Source organism: Symphalangus syndactylus, chromosome 3 (genome assembly GCF_028878055.3).
Source record: "Symphalangus syndactylus isolate Jambi chromosome 3, NHGRI_mSymSyn1-v2.1_pri, whole genome shotgun sequence".
Lineage (NCBI taxonomy): Eukaryota > Metazoa > Chordata > Mammalia > Primates > Hylobatidae > Symphalangus > Symphalangus syndactylus.
The window spans coordinates 20,767,024-20,780,497 of record NC_072425.2 but is presented as its reverse complement, the minus strand read 5'-3'; the positions used below and the strand labels follow the sequence as shown (position 1 = coordinate 20,780,497).

The window sequence follows — 13,474 nt, the reverse complement described above, 5'->3', positions numbered from 1 at the left end:
GAAAAAGAACAATCCATTACCTGCTAACATAAAAAGCCCAATTCTTATGTAAAACAACGTTTTCCAAAACAATACTTTAGTGAGAAGCGTGGCATTGTTTTACACTTTTGCAAATCTCTCTAATATTTTGCTTAATAGAAGAAAACTCGATTCTTGTATTTGCTGTGGCGTTCAGTCTGTCAGGATATGTTGTTTGGATTGAAGTATATGGAAAAAAATCTGGTCTCATGCAAACATGTAGTTGGAAAAGGGAGGAGTATTTTCCTAGCTTTTTAAGACAATTATGGATATTATGCTTTGATAGTACACCAAAACTTGACAAGTAGTAGCCTTTTCAACGTTAGTTGCAATGTAGACTCTGAATCCTATCAATAAACTTTTCATACTGTTCCATGAAATCCACCTTGCACTCTGAATGGATCTTTTACTTATGCGTGATTTTGTAACACCATGAATTGTCATTTAGAAAATACTGGTTTACTGAATTATGCAGTTTCCCTTGACACATCCCGATAGACAATATTTTAAAAATCACACTTGACAATATCTCATCAGTCTTTAAGTATAAAGAATCTATTAAGCTCAGTTTTCTCTTGAAACTTCAAATTTTATTGTTGGCAATGAATACTAATAGTTGATTTCCTTAAAGTGACAGGCTCACTTCCTTGACTTTTGAGAAAATGTCTGCCAAATACCCAAGTCTGATTAACCCAAATTTATCTCTTAGTCATGCTTTCAAGTACAAATGTTGTTCTAGGAAAGAAGTGGGTGGTTCAGCTGTAATTCACATAATCATAAAGTGCTTTTTATTGAGACAACCATTGTATTGAAATCTGCAACACAAGGGCTTTATATGCTACTTCCCATTTTTTCACACAGTGTAGTAAAAAGAAGTGTCTAGGGCTTAATAATAGTCATAATATTTATCGATTCATCAGGGCATTTTTTAAAAACCACAGTGTTACAAGTGTGTGGTGGTGAAGGATGCAATGATTGTTAGTGCAGTTTGGTGCCACTGCCTGGATCTGTGTAACTTCCATTGTTTGTGCACCATCAGTGTACATGTCAGACTTCGAAAAAAGCAAATAACTTTTTTTCTTTTTTCTTTTTTTTTGAGATGGAGTCCTGCTCTGTTACCAGGCTGGAGTGCAATGGCATGATCTTGGCTCACTGCAAGCTCCACCTCCCCAGTTCAAGTGATTCTCCTGCTTCAGCTTCCCGAGCAGCTGGAATTATAGGCATGCACCATCACGCCTGGCTAATTTTTGTATTTTTAGTAAAGACAAGGTTTCACCACGTTGGCCAGGCTGGTCTCGAACTCCTGACCTCAAGTGATCCACCCGTCTCAGCCTCCCAAAGTGCTAGGATTACAGGTGTGAGCCAACGTGCCCAGCCTTGCCTATGCTATGCTTTCAATACATCAAAAGTAAAATAAATACAATGTATGTTTTTAATAAGTTAAACATAAGCATCTGAATTTTACATATCCACAAAGCTGGTTTCTATTAGAGTGATATCAAATAGCAGGAATATGCTAAAGAAGTCAGACAGAATGACAGAGAGTAACGGAACCACAGGGGATCCATTATGCATATTTTGGGCCATTCAAAGCTTTTTTTTTTTTTTTTTTTGGGACAGAGTCTCCCTCTGTTGTCCCAGCTGGAGTGCAATGGGGCGATCGCAGCTCACTGCAACCTCTGCTTGCTGGGTTCAAGTGATTCTCCTCCCTCAGGCTCCCGGGTAGCTGGGATTACAGTACTCACCAGCACACCCGATGAATTTTTGTATTTTTAGTAGAGACAGGGTTTCACTATGTTGGCCAGGCTGGTCTCGAACCCATGACCTCAAGTGATCCGCCCACCTCGGCCTCCCAAAGTGCTGGGATGATAGGCGTGAGCCACCACACCCAGCCTCAAAGCTTTTGTAAACATTAGGAAAGTGCTTCTTGTCTGAGTTTACTTCCAATTCTGCTTTATTGTTAAATCTCATTATTAACAATATTTCTCAACTCCTTCCTTCCCTCCTTCTTCCTTTTTTGCCAACATCTCTAAGAAAGTTGGATGGCATACAAGTCCTTCATGTGTCATTATGAACATGTTTAATCAGGTTGCTTTTCCAACATCCAAGACAATCGGTCTCAATTAGAGTAAAAGAATTTCTCTGGAGGTTAAGGGAGAAATAAGTTATTTTGGAGCCTTGGGCCCCCGAGAGAGAAAGCCTGGTGGGTGATTTATGCATCAGAGAGGCAGCAGGACTGGGTGTGATAGTGGGAAGGTGAGGTGGCCCAGAAAGGATGGAGGTAAGATCTTAAAGACAAACTTGGCTGAATTTTATGAGTTACTAGAGGTTGGCTTCTAATTAGGCCTGGAACTCAATGCCATGCTGGTGTCACTCTTTCCTTTTGCTTCTCTGGGGACAGCCTGGCCTTCTGGGCCAGGGCCCATTAGTGAGTCACTGTGCAGGGCATTCATTCACTAAACATTCCTTCAGAACCTGTTCTGTTTCAGGTTCTGAGTTAGATGCTGGGAAAACAGACATTGCTCAGCCTCTGTTCCTGCCACTAGTGAGCTCTTCACCTTGTAAGAGAATCATATCAGCAATTTTAACTTACTAGACCAAGGGATGTCCAAGAGAGTCTGTGAGCCCCAAATTAGTGACTCTGTTTCCGAGAGGGACTGATATCAGAGTGGGGTCTTGAAGGATGAATAGGAGTTTGACAGGCAAAAGCACATGCAAAAGTATATGGAGGTATGAAAGAATATAGCTTACTCAGGGAGAATGAGACATTACAAGATCACCAGTTAATGGAACAAGATGGGGGATGAGCAAGAAAAGGTAAAAAGAGGCAGAATGATAAACAGCCTTAAATGACACTGTTAGGAGTTTGGACAGGGTAGAGAGATCAGCGAGAGAGCAGGGGTCAAACTTAGGCCTAGGTTTGTTGAACTCTCAAGGTGCCAACTTAAAAGAGTGAGAAGTCCCCTTCTCTGACCAGAAGCAACTTACATACTTCCTGGTGGAGTAGAAACCAATTCCAGCATGGGGGAAGCCCCCAGAGCAGCTGTATGGGGCAGGCACATGGTGCTCCTGGATCTGAAAGGAAGGGAAAAGGATGGAACAATTCAGTGCACTTCTAAGTTATCCAAAACAATGTGAGTCATTTAACAAATATTTGTTTCGCTCCTACCGTATACAAGACAGAGATTGTCAGTGTGTTCAAGCCAAAGATCAAACACCCATGCCTCAAACCTGGGCTCAGATCCCAGCTCTGCCACTGATTTTCTGCATAGACGTGGGCAAATTGCTTCTCCTTTCTGGGCCAAAGTTTCTCCATTGGTACAATACGGGCATTAGATTTGAAGATTTTGATCATGATGTCCTGCTCTCATATTCTGCAATTCTGACTTGCTCTCTGATCTTGGGCCAGCCCCTGCCCGTGTCTTGGCCTCAGTTTCCTCATCTGTAAAATGGAAGGTAGGAATAGATTTAGCTTGAGATACATGGAGCCTGTATCTTGGTCACCCAAGCCTTCCCTACCCCCAGCCCAGGGTCCTGAGCTATTCTCCCCGCCCCCAGCACACTCTAGCTTCCTCTACATTTCTCATCAAGATGCAACATACTTTAAATAGCATCTGCATGACTGGCTGGTTTTTTCCTTCCCGGAGAAGCTCTCTACAAAGTGTGCCAAGTGGCAGCTGTCAGGGCCGAGGTGGCATTTCCCTCAGTGATGCTGACAGCAGCTGTCCCGGCGCAGGCTGAATGGAATGGAAATGACATCATGTTTATTCAGGAAAGATGTTCCCAGACCCAGATCAGTGTCAGCAAGATGCTGGGATGCTTGAGGAGGGAAAACACGACCGAGACCAGGCACTGGGTCTTCTCTTCTGGAACGCACACTGCGCCATACGCCACCCATCTCACACACATCCCGCACACACACGCTCACACACCCACACCACTCACACAGACGGGCCTCCATATATACCACACCCTCTCACACACGCACAAAAACACAGACGAACACGTGCCACATGCTATACAGGCTCCCCCCTCCCCCACACACAATCGCACCACAGGTACATATCAGTACACGCCACCATGACAGCACACACATACACTACATGCTCACAGATACACAGACACCTAGAGAGACATAGACAGACGGCCGCATGTCACATATGCATTCAGGTAGGGGTGCAGCTACTGGGGTGGAGGACAAGCTTCGGGACCCCGTGCATAGAATCGGATCTTTCTTCTCTGAAATGGGTGTTGTGTCATCCAGCCCTAGGCTGTTCCAAAGACTAAACAGTAGAAGCAATATCTTGCTCTCAGAAGACAGTACGTTTTTAAAATTTTTATTTTATTTTTTAATTTTTATTGAGACAGGATCTTGCTCTGTCTCCCAGGATGGAGTGCAGTGACACAATCTTGGCTCATGCAACCTCTGCCTCCAGGCTCAAGCGATCCTCCCACCTCAGCCTCCCAAGTAACTGGGACTACATGCATGCACCACCAAGCTTGGCTAATTTTCAGATTTTTTTTTTTGAGGGGTAGAGACAGGGGTCTCACTATACTGCCCAGGCTGGTCTCAAACTCCTAGGCTCAAGCAATCCTCCCGCCTTGGCCTCTCAAAGTGCTGGGATTACAGGCATGAGCTTCCTTGTCCAGCTAACCCCAGGTTTTGAAGTTAGGTAGGCCTTACCTGGTTGATCCTGCCCGTAGCAAAAATAAAGGAAAAAGGAAAGAAGTTAGGCAGACTTTGAACTGAATCCAGATTCCATGAATCCTAGCTATGACCCTGGGTATGTTATTTATCTACACTGAGCCTCTGTTTCCACATGATTAAAATGGGATGTTTTGGATACCTATTGCTGCATAACAACCAGCCCCCAAATTTATGCTTTATAAAAACAGCTATTTTCTATTTATCATTATACTATGGGTTGGCCGGTAATAATCCTGCTCCACGTAGTGTAAGCTGGGGTCCTGGGAGGCGTGGGCTATCCAAATTTGCCTCCCTTACAGAGCTGACAGTGGATGCACCTGGAATCTTTGCCTGAGCTATAGGCCGGGGACCTCTGTTTTGTTCCACATGGACCTCTCCACATGGCTGCCTGAGCTTCCTCACAGCATGGTGGCGGGATTCCAAGGAGGGGCATTTCAAGAAGTGAAGGTGGAAGCTGCAGATCTCTTAAGACTTAGCATGGGAATCACAAAATGTCACTCCTAGTGCATTCTATTAGTCGGAGTAAGACCCAGGGTCAGGCACATAGTGAAGGCCTAGATTATGGCACCCATTATTTGTAGTCATTATTATTGCAGAGCCAGTGCTGTAATGGAGTCTGGACCAGGGACATCCTGAATTCCCAGTGCTGGGGGTTTACAATCACTGAGACACTAAAGAATGGATAAGATATGAGGCCGGGCGCGGTGGCTCACGCCTGTAATGCCAGCACTTTGGGAGGCCGAGGTCAAGAGTTTGAGACCAGCCTGGGCAACATGGTGAAATCCCGTCTCTACTAAAAGTGCAAAAATTAGCCTGGTGTGGTGGCATAGGCCTGTAATACCAGCTACTTGGGAGGCTGAGGCAGGAGAATCACTTGAACCCAGGAGGCAGAGGTTGCAGTGAGCTGAGATCGCATCACTGCACTCCAGCCTGGGTGACAGAGAGATACTCTGTCTTAAAAAAAAAAAAAAAAAAATGGACAAGGTCTCTGGACTTCCAAAGAGCTCCACCCCAACCAAACAGGGCTTCTCCCAGATGGATTTGGCTCTCCCTACTCTGCCTACTCCCTACCCCACCCTGGCTGCTGCACTTAGATTTGCCTGCAGATTCATACAAAAAATCAATATGACTTTCCTGTTGTTAAAAAAAGAAGTAAATGGCTACCATTTGCAGAGCACCTACCATGTGCCAGGCATTTTTCATTTTTTGTATTCTTGAAACCCAACAATGATTCAATGAGTTAGTCTTATTCCCATTTGACAGAGGAGAAATCTGAAGTTAAGAGAGAGACAGCAACCTGCCCAAGGTCACAGTCAGCTGTAGCAGAACACCTGCTTCAGGCTCTCCATCCTGGCACAGGCAGCTCTTAGCCTCCCTGGTTCAACACTCATTCCAAGATGAGTCAACCAGCCCCATTTCTGGCGAAGGAGGATGGCAAGAGGCATAGTGTTGGGATTGGGGTTTGCTGGTGGGAACATGGGAGCATCCTTCTTTATCCTTCTTTGGCAAGCAGCTGAGGATAGTATAAAAACACAGAATCTGGGCCAGGCATGGTGGCTCACACCTGTAATCCCAGCACTTTGGGAGGTTGAGGCAGGCAGATCACTTGAGGTCAGGGATTCGAGACCAGCCTGGCCAATATGGTGAAACCTTGTCTCTACTAAAAAAAAAAAAAAAAATACAAAAATTAACCAGGCGTGGTGGTGTGCATATGTAATCCCAGCTACTCGGGAGGCTGAGGCACGAGAATCGCTTGAACCTGGGAGGTGGAGGTTGCGGTGAGCTGAGACTGCACCACTGCACTCCTGTCTGGGGGACAGAGCAAGGCTATCTCAAACAACGACAACACTCAGGATCTGGAATCAAAGGGTCCTGGGTTTGAATTCCAGCACTGCTGCCTCTTTAGGAAAGTGACCTTATCTCTTTGAGCCTCAGTGTCCTCGTTTGAAAAATGGGGTTAAGTGGAGCACTTACCTCATGGGCTTCTTCTAAGGATTCCACAAGATCACGTATGTAAGCACAGAGTTGAGCACGTGGTGGTATGGATTGCATACATGAAACAAGGCTAGGAAAACGTCGATAGCTGTTGAAGCTGGCATAGGTAAATAGTGGGGTCATTAGACCATCCTGTCTACTTTTGTGTGTGTTTAAAATGTTCTATAATAAAAAATATATATTGGCCTAGCACAGTGGCTCACACCTGTAATTCCAGCACTTTGGGAGGCTGAGGTGGGAGGAGCCCTTGAGGCCGGGAGTCTGAGACCTGTCTGGGCAACATAAAAAGACCCCCTCTCTACAAAACACAAAAATAAAAAATTAACCAGGCATGGTGGTGCATGCCTCTGGTCCCAGCTACTTGGGAGGCTGAGGTGAGAGGATCGCTTGAGCCTGGAGGTCAAGGCTGCAGTGAGCTGTGATTGCACCACTGCACTCCAGCCTGGATGACAGACGAGATCCTGTCTCAAAAGCAAACACAATTTGGTAAGGGTTTATCCCAGTGCCTGCCATGAATGTTAACTGTTATTCCAAGAGGAGCCTGGCTGGGTGCAGTGGCTCACGCCTGTAATTCCAGCACTTTGGGAGGCTGAAGCAGGCAGATCACTTGAGGTCAGGAGTTCGAGACCAGCCTGGCCAACATGGTGAAACCCCGTCTCTACTAAAAATAGAAAAATTAGCCAGGCATGGTGGCTCACATCTGTAATGTAATCCCAGCTATTCGGGAGGCTGAGGCAGGAGAATCACTTGAACCTGGGAGATAGAGGTTGCAGTGAGCTGAGACTATGCCACTCCAGCCTGGGCGACAGTGCGAGACTCCATCTCAACAACAACAACAAACAAGTGGAGCCTGTTCTTGGGAGGTAGGAGTGGGTGAGGGTGGGAGGAGCTTTCCCAGAAGAGGACCATATCCTGCCCCAGCCTGGGGGAAGGTGGGCACAGCCACCATAAAGCAAGGATTACTGCCACTCTAAGTCAGGTATGGCCACCCAAAGGATAGGGGTAACGTTAAAATGACTCACTGACTTGTCCTCTTGGTCCTGTCTCCTCCTGTGCACCCACCTCCCTACTCCTGATAAGGACTCTCTTTTCCCCACCCCTACCTCAGCTGGCCCCGGTTCTCCCCTCTCCATCCATCCCATCACTGAACCACGACCATGATATTCTGGTTTCATGACCTCTTTTTATTCCCAACTAGCTTTCCTCTTTCTTTTCTTTGAAAAACCAGTTATATTGAGATAGAAGTCACATACTGGCCATTGTATACCTTCTTTGAAGAAATGTCTATTCGGATCCTTCGTCCAGTTTTTTTCTTTTTTCTTTTTTGAGACAGGGTCTCACTCTGTTGTCCAGGCTGGAGTGCAGTGGCTCCATCTCGGCTCACTGCAGCCTCGACCTCCCAGGCTCAAGTGATCTTCTCACCTCAGCCTCCTGAGTAGCTGGGACTATATGTTCGAGCCACCCTGCCAGGCTAATTTTTATGTTTTTTGTAGAGGTGGAGTTTTGCTGTGTTTCCCAGGCTGGTCTTTGACTCCTGAGCTCAAGCAGTCTGCCAGCTTTGGTCTCCCAAAGTGCTGGGATTACAGGCGAGAGCCACTGCACCTGGCCCTTTGCCCAGTTTTTCATTGAGTTATTTGTCTTTTTACTATTGAGTTGTAGAGATTTTTATATATTTTGGATACAAGTTTATTATGAAATATATGATTTACAAATATTTTCTCTCGTTTATAGGTTCAGGCTCTTTTAAATTGAAGTTTGTCTTCCAGATTCCACCCTGACCTCAGCCCTGCTAAATCCTGGAAACTTACCTGGGAGATGCTACTTCCTGACTGTGTGTCCTTGAACAAGTCATTCAATCTCTCTCATCTTCCGTTTTCTCATCTGCAAAGAGTCGGCAATGACTCATTGGGTCATTGTGAGAGGTGGCCGTGGTAAGGAATTCAAAGCCATCTTTTAAATATAGTTCCCAGCAGCCATTAGAATGTAGAACCTACTTTAAATCTATTTAAATTCTGTAAAGGCAAGTACCATTTAGTGGAAAGACATTTGCTTCGTGTAAATTGCATGATTTTAAGTTACCTTATACAAAACTACTTTATTTTCATGTAAACTCATTACTATTTAAAATCTGTGAAATGAGGTGCCCACCAGTCACTGCTATTGGAATCCAGGCATTCAGCTCTCCCAGTTCAAGATAGACCAGCAGGCCCAGCCTTTGTCTCCCATTGCTCCTGATGCACCACCAGAATAAAAGTGGAGAAGTTAAAAAGAATAATTCCCCAGGAACAAATGTGGGGGATGGTGGTTTCACCATCTTTCTCTTGAAACAAGAGATTTCAGCAAATGTGTGAAAGGTAGAAAACAGATGGGAGTGGGCTGCTGATGGAATGGGCCCAGCCTAGAATTCACTACAGGAGGGTCACAGGGGAGGTGGGAGTAGAGGCCCACAGGGAGATTCTGCCCTAGAACTGCCAGCTTTGGTGGAATGCAGAAGAGAAGGAGGGGCTGAGGACAGGGCATTACCTGCAGGTCTGTGCATGGGGTTAGGACCGTCTCTCTAGCCCCGTCCATTACCTTGTGTTGAAAGCAGGCTGCAGCTTTTACCCCAGGGCTAAAAAGCAGAAAGCTCTTCTCTAAAGAGAGTGAGCAAGTTGCCTGGGAAAGCTAAGACTCCTGTATGCATTTTCGTGACTGAAAATGAAGGTCTCCTCTTCCTGGCATTTAGGAGACCTGATATACAGCTGGATTTTGGCATACTTACCTTAAACGAAGTCTGTCAGTTGCACTGCTCATCCCACCCGACACAGACCACATGGTCAAAATCTTCAGTTGGTGAGAGGCCCAGCAGGAAACTAACCCTCCTTACAAAACAGAAGAAACCCACACCAGATGTCCAGTTCTTTTGTAAATATGAACAGACACCCAAGGAGCTTCAGGTATATGAAGGGAATCCACATCATGAAAGAGAAAGATCAAGCTCAGCAGAAAAATTGACCTGGGTGGAAATAGAACTAATTCAGAGAGCAGAAGATTATATTAGAAAATGTTATAGCCATAAAACAAAGGCAGATTTTTATGAGAAGTGATCAGGAGACAAGAGATAATTCTGAAGGATTAAAACTATGGTTGTGGGAAAAAAAGCTGGAAAGCCTGAAACAAATTTGAAGATGTCTTCCAGAATGTAGGTCACAATGTCAAAGATGAGCTCTACATGGACCATCTTGATCCCTAGAAAGAGTGAGCAGAAAATGGAGAGGAGGAAATAGTCAAAGAACCAGCAAGAGAATTCCCCAGAGCTGAAAGACAGTCTTTACGTTGAAAGGACCCACCAGGTACCCAGCACAATGGATGAGAATACATCTTCACCTGGAAACATCTTCATGAAATACCAGGGTAAAGAGGAAATTCTAAAAATGTTCAAAGAGAGAAGAAATCAACCAATGAAGGAAATGAGTCAGACTAGCTCTAGCTATCCCAGCAACACTGTGTTCGAAAAGATGGAGAATGAATACTTGTAACATTCTTAGGGAAAATGATTTTCAACTTAGATTCTTTACCTGTCACCATCAGTCAAAGGTGAGGGAGAGAATATTTTCAAACATGCAATGATATAGAAAATTTCCTTTTCATGACGCCCGTTTAATGGCTTATCTGAAGTTGTATTCTAGCAAAATAAAGCGATAAACCAAGAAAGAGGAAGACACAGGATTCAGAAATACTGGGTCCAACCCAAGACCACAATGATGGAAAGTCCCAGGATGACAGTGAGATTGCAGGGTTAGAAAACAGCCTGTCCAGGAGGGAGTAAGAGAATGGATGGGTCAGAAAGGGAAGTGTCCAAGGAAATGGGAGACATGATTAAGTAGTAGAGTCACAGAAAATTTGAAAAATTTGAAGATACAATAAAGTGTAAGAAAGAAAAGATGGCCAGGCACAGTGGCTCACACCTGTAATCCCAGCACTTTGGAAGGCTGAAGCGGGCAGATCACTTGAGGTCAGGTGTTCGAGACCAGCCTGGTCAACATGGTGAAACCCCATCTCTACTAAAAAAAATATCAAAATTAGCCAGGCGTGGTGATGCACACCTGTAATCCCAGCTACTTGGGAGGCTGAGGCAGAATTGCTTGAACCTAGGAGGCAGAGGTTGTGGTGAGCCGAGATCACACCACTACACTCCAGCCTGGGTGACAGAGCGAGCGAAACTCAGTCTCCAAAATAAAACAATGTAAGAAGGAAAAGAAAGGCAATTGGAAACTCCAGGAAAAACGAAAGTGTATAAGAAAGTCCAAATACATGGTCCAAATACAAAGCAAACTAAAGTGTGGCAAGGTTTTGAGGGTTTGATAAAGCATAAGAAAAGAGGATCAATTTGACTACAATGCTAGGAAGAGTTTCTTTTCAGTCACTCAGGGGTCCTGACATTTGATTTTAAGAGAAGAAATAGAATCCTAAGGTATTACTTGACTCAGCAATGGTAATATTTAAATAGTCATAATAACATAAACTTTTGGAGTCAAAATATGGACAAAGCATAGAAGTGTTGGTTGTGGCTGATGATCAGAACATAAATACTAGTGACCTGCACAATGCAAAAATAAATGCAGTTGACAGGAAGACCAAAGGGTAGGGGTGCAAAAATCCTCACTTTCAAAATGGGGAGTCAAGTTTTTTTTTTTTTTTTTTTTTTTTTTTTTTTTTTTTTTTTTTTGAGATGGAGTTTTGCTCTTTTTGCCCAGGCTGGAATGCAATGGTGTGATCTCAGCTCACTGTAACTTCTGCCTCCCAGGTTTGAGGAGCTGTGAACAAGAAACAATGGTTTAAGTAAATCATTTACATATCACTTAAAATTTCAAAAGTAACAAATAGAAGGTTTAAAAATAATTTTTTATTCAGGAGGCTGAGGTGGGAGGACTGCTTGACCCTGGGAGGTCGAGGCTGTGGTGAACCGAGATCATGCCACCTGCACTCCACTCTGGGCGACAGAGTGAGATCTTGTCTCAAAAAACGAATAAATAAATAAATAAAAATAACTTTTAAATTTCAAACATTGGGAGGAAAACAAGAAAGGTAGACTGGCTATATTCCCATCTTTCAGATCATGGGGTGGATATTATACAAGAACAGCAAATTAACTAGAAATAGGTACCCACCAGAACAGCAAATTAACTAGTGCCATAGTTACCCACCAGAGAGATAGGCAAATAGCAGTGTTTTTTTTTTTTTCTTGTTTTTGAGACAAGGCCTCACTCTGTCACCCAGGCTGGAGTGCAGTGGCGTGATCATGGGTCACTGCAGCCTCAATCTCCCCAGGCTCAGGTGATCCTCCCTGCACAGCCTCCTAAGAAGCTGGGACCACAAGTGCGCACCACCATGCCTGGCTAATTTTTCTATATATATATATATATTTTTTTGTAGATACGGGGTTTCACCATGTTGCCCAGGCTGGTCTTCAACCCCCGACTCAAGTGATCCTCCTGCCTCAGCCTCCCAACGTGCTGGGATTACAGTCGTGAGCCCCTGTGCCCGGCTTTTTTCTTTTTTAAGTTGCTTTCTCCAGGCTGGATGGGCATAGAGTGGGGCAGGATGAGAACGATGTGTTTTGATCACAACCTTTTGTGTACTATTTGAATCGTTACTATGTACATAAAGTGCTATGACTCCAAAGATATTATTTAACAGGAAAAAGAAGGATTCTAGGTGTCCCAAAAGAAACAACTCAGGTGAGTATCAAGATGCCCTGTCTGCCATATGGCTGCCATTTAAACAATTTCCCTTTCTGTTGAAATCTCATCTGTGCACCCCACCCCTTTTTTTTGGAGACAGAGTCTCTCTGTTGCCCAGGCTGGAGTGCAGTGGCCTGATCCTGGCTCACTGCAGCCTCCACCTCCCAGGTTCAAGTGATTCTCGTGCCTCAGCCTCCCAAGTCACTGGGATTACAGGTGTGCAGCAGCATGTCCAGCTCTTTTTTGTATTTTTAGTAGAGATGGGGTCTCATCATGTTGACCAGGCTGGTCTTGAACTCCTGGCCTCAAGTAATCTGCCCGCCTTGGCCTCCCAAAGTGCTAGGACTACAAGTGTGAGCCACTGTGCCTGGCCTCATCTGTGCCTTCTGACAGCTCTTTGATTTGGACATATCACTTTTTTCAGCCTCAATTGTATCCCCTGTGAAAAGGGGACACTATCCTACCCATGTAGGTTTCGGTACAGTTGACATGATAATATATATAAGCATCCCAGTGCCTCCCTTCTTCCCTCCCTGCCTTTCTACCCCACTCCCTCCATTCTCAGGGGTGTTTGGAACCTGAGGTGTAAGACTGGCTTAAAAAATTTGATAGGAAAAAAAAGGCCTCAGTCCCCGAGAAATGTTCTTTGCAGCACAGCGGTGAACGGATGTTTTGCCTCGGTGCTGCTCCTGCCTTCCAAGGAACGATCTGGACCAGCTGGTGTGTGCCTGCTTGTGTGTGTGTGTGTGTGTGCGTATGTGTATCACAGCCTAGTGGTCCCTATTTAATACTTGGGAAGGGGGTGTCAGCTGGAGACTGCCGTGCTGCAAGCTTCTCGCTGAAAACGGAGGGCAAGGGGGTGACTGCTTAATGACTAGATGTTAAATGTTCCAAACAATTTATACATTTAGAATCCTAAGTTTTCAAAACTCAGCCCGCCGCGCGGTTCTGCAGATCTTGTTTATAACACATTCGGCTAAAATTATCCCAGTGCACGCTGCACCTCCTATGGCACAGATGCTCCGGAACC

At 44.8% G+C, this 13,474-nt stretch overlaps 1 long non-coding RNA gene across 1 annotated transcript in view; it reads left to right on the top strand.

The window, feature by feature from the left end:
- The window catches only part of LOC134736173 (uncharacterized), a 39,519-nt gene extending 30,989 nt beyond the window's left edge, over window positions 1–8,530 (top strand). Inside the window, exon 3 of the long non-coding RNA XR_010119980.1 lies at window positions 8,488–8,530. This is a non-coding gene — a long non-coding RNA (uncharacterized lncRNA). The remainder of the gene's footprint in view (window positions 1–8,487) is intronic.
- Window positions 8,531–13,474: the final 4,944 nt, after the last annotated feature.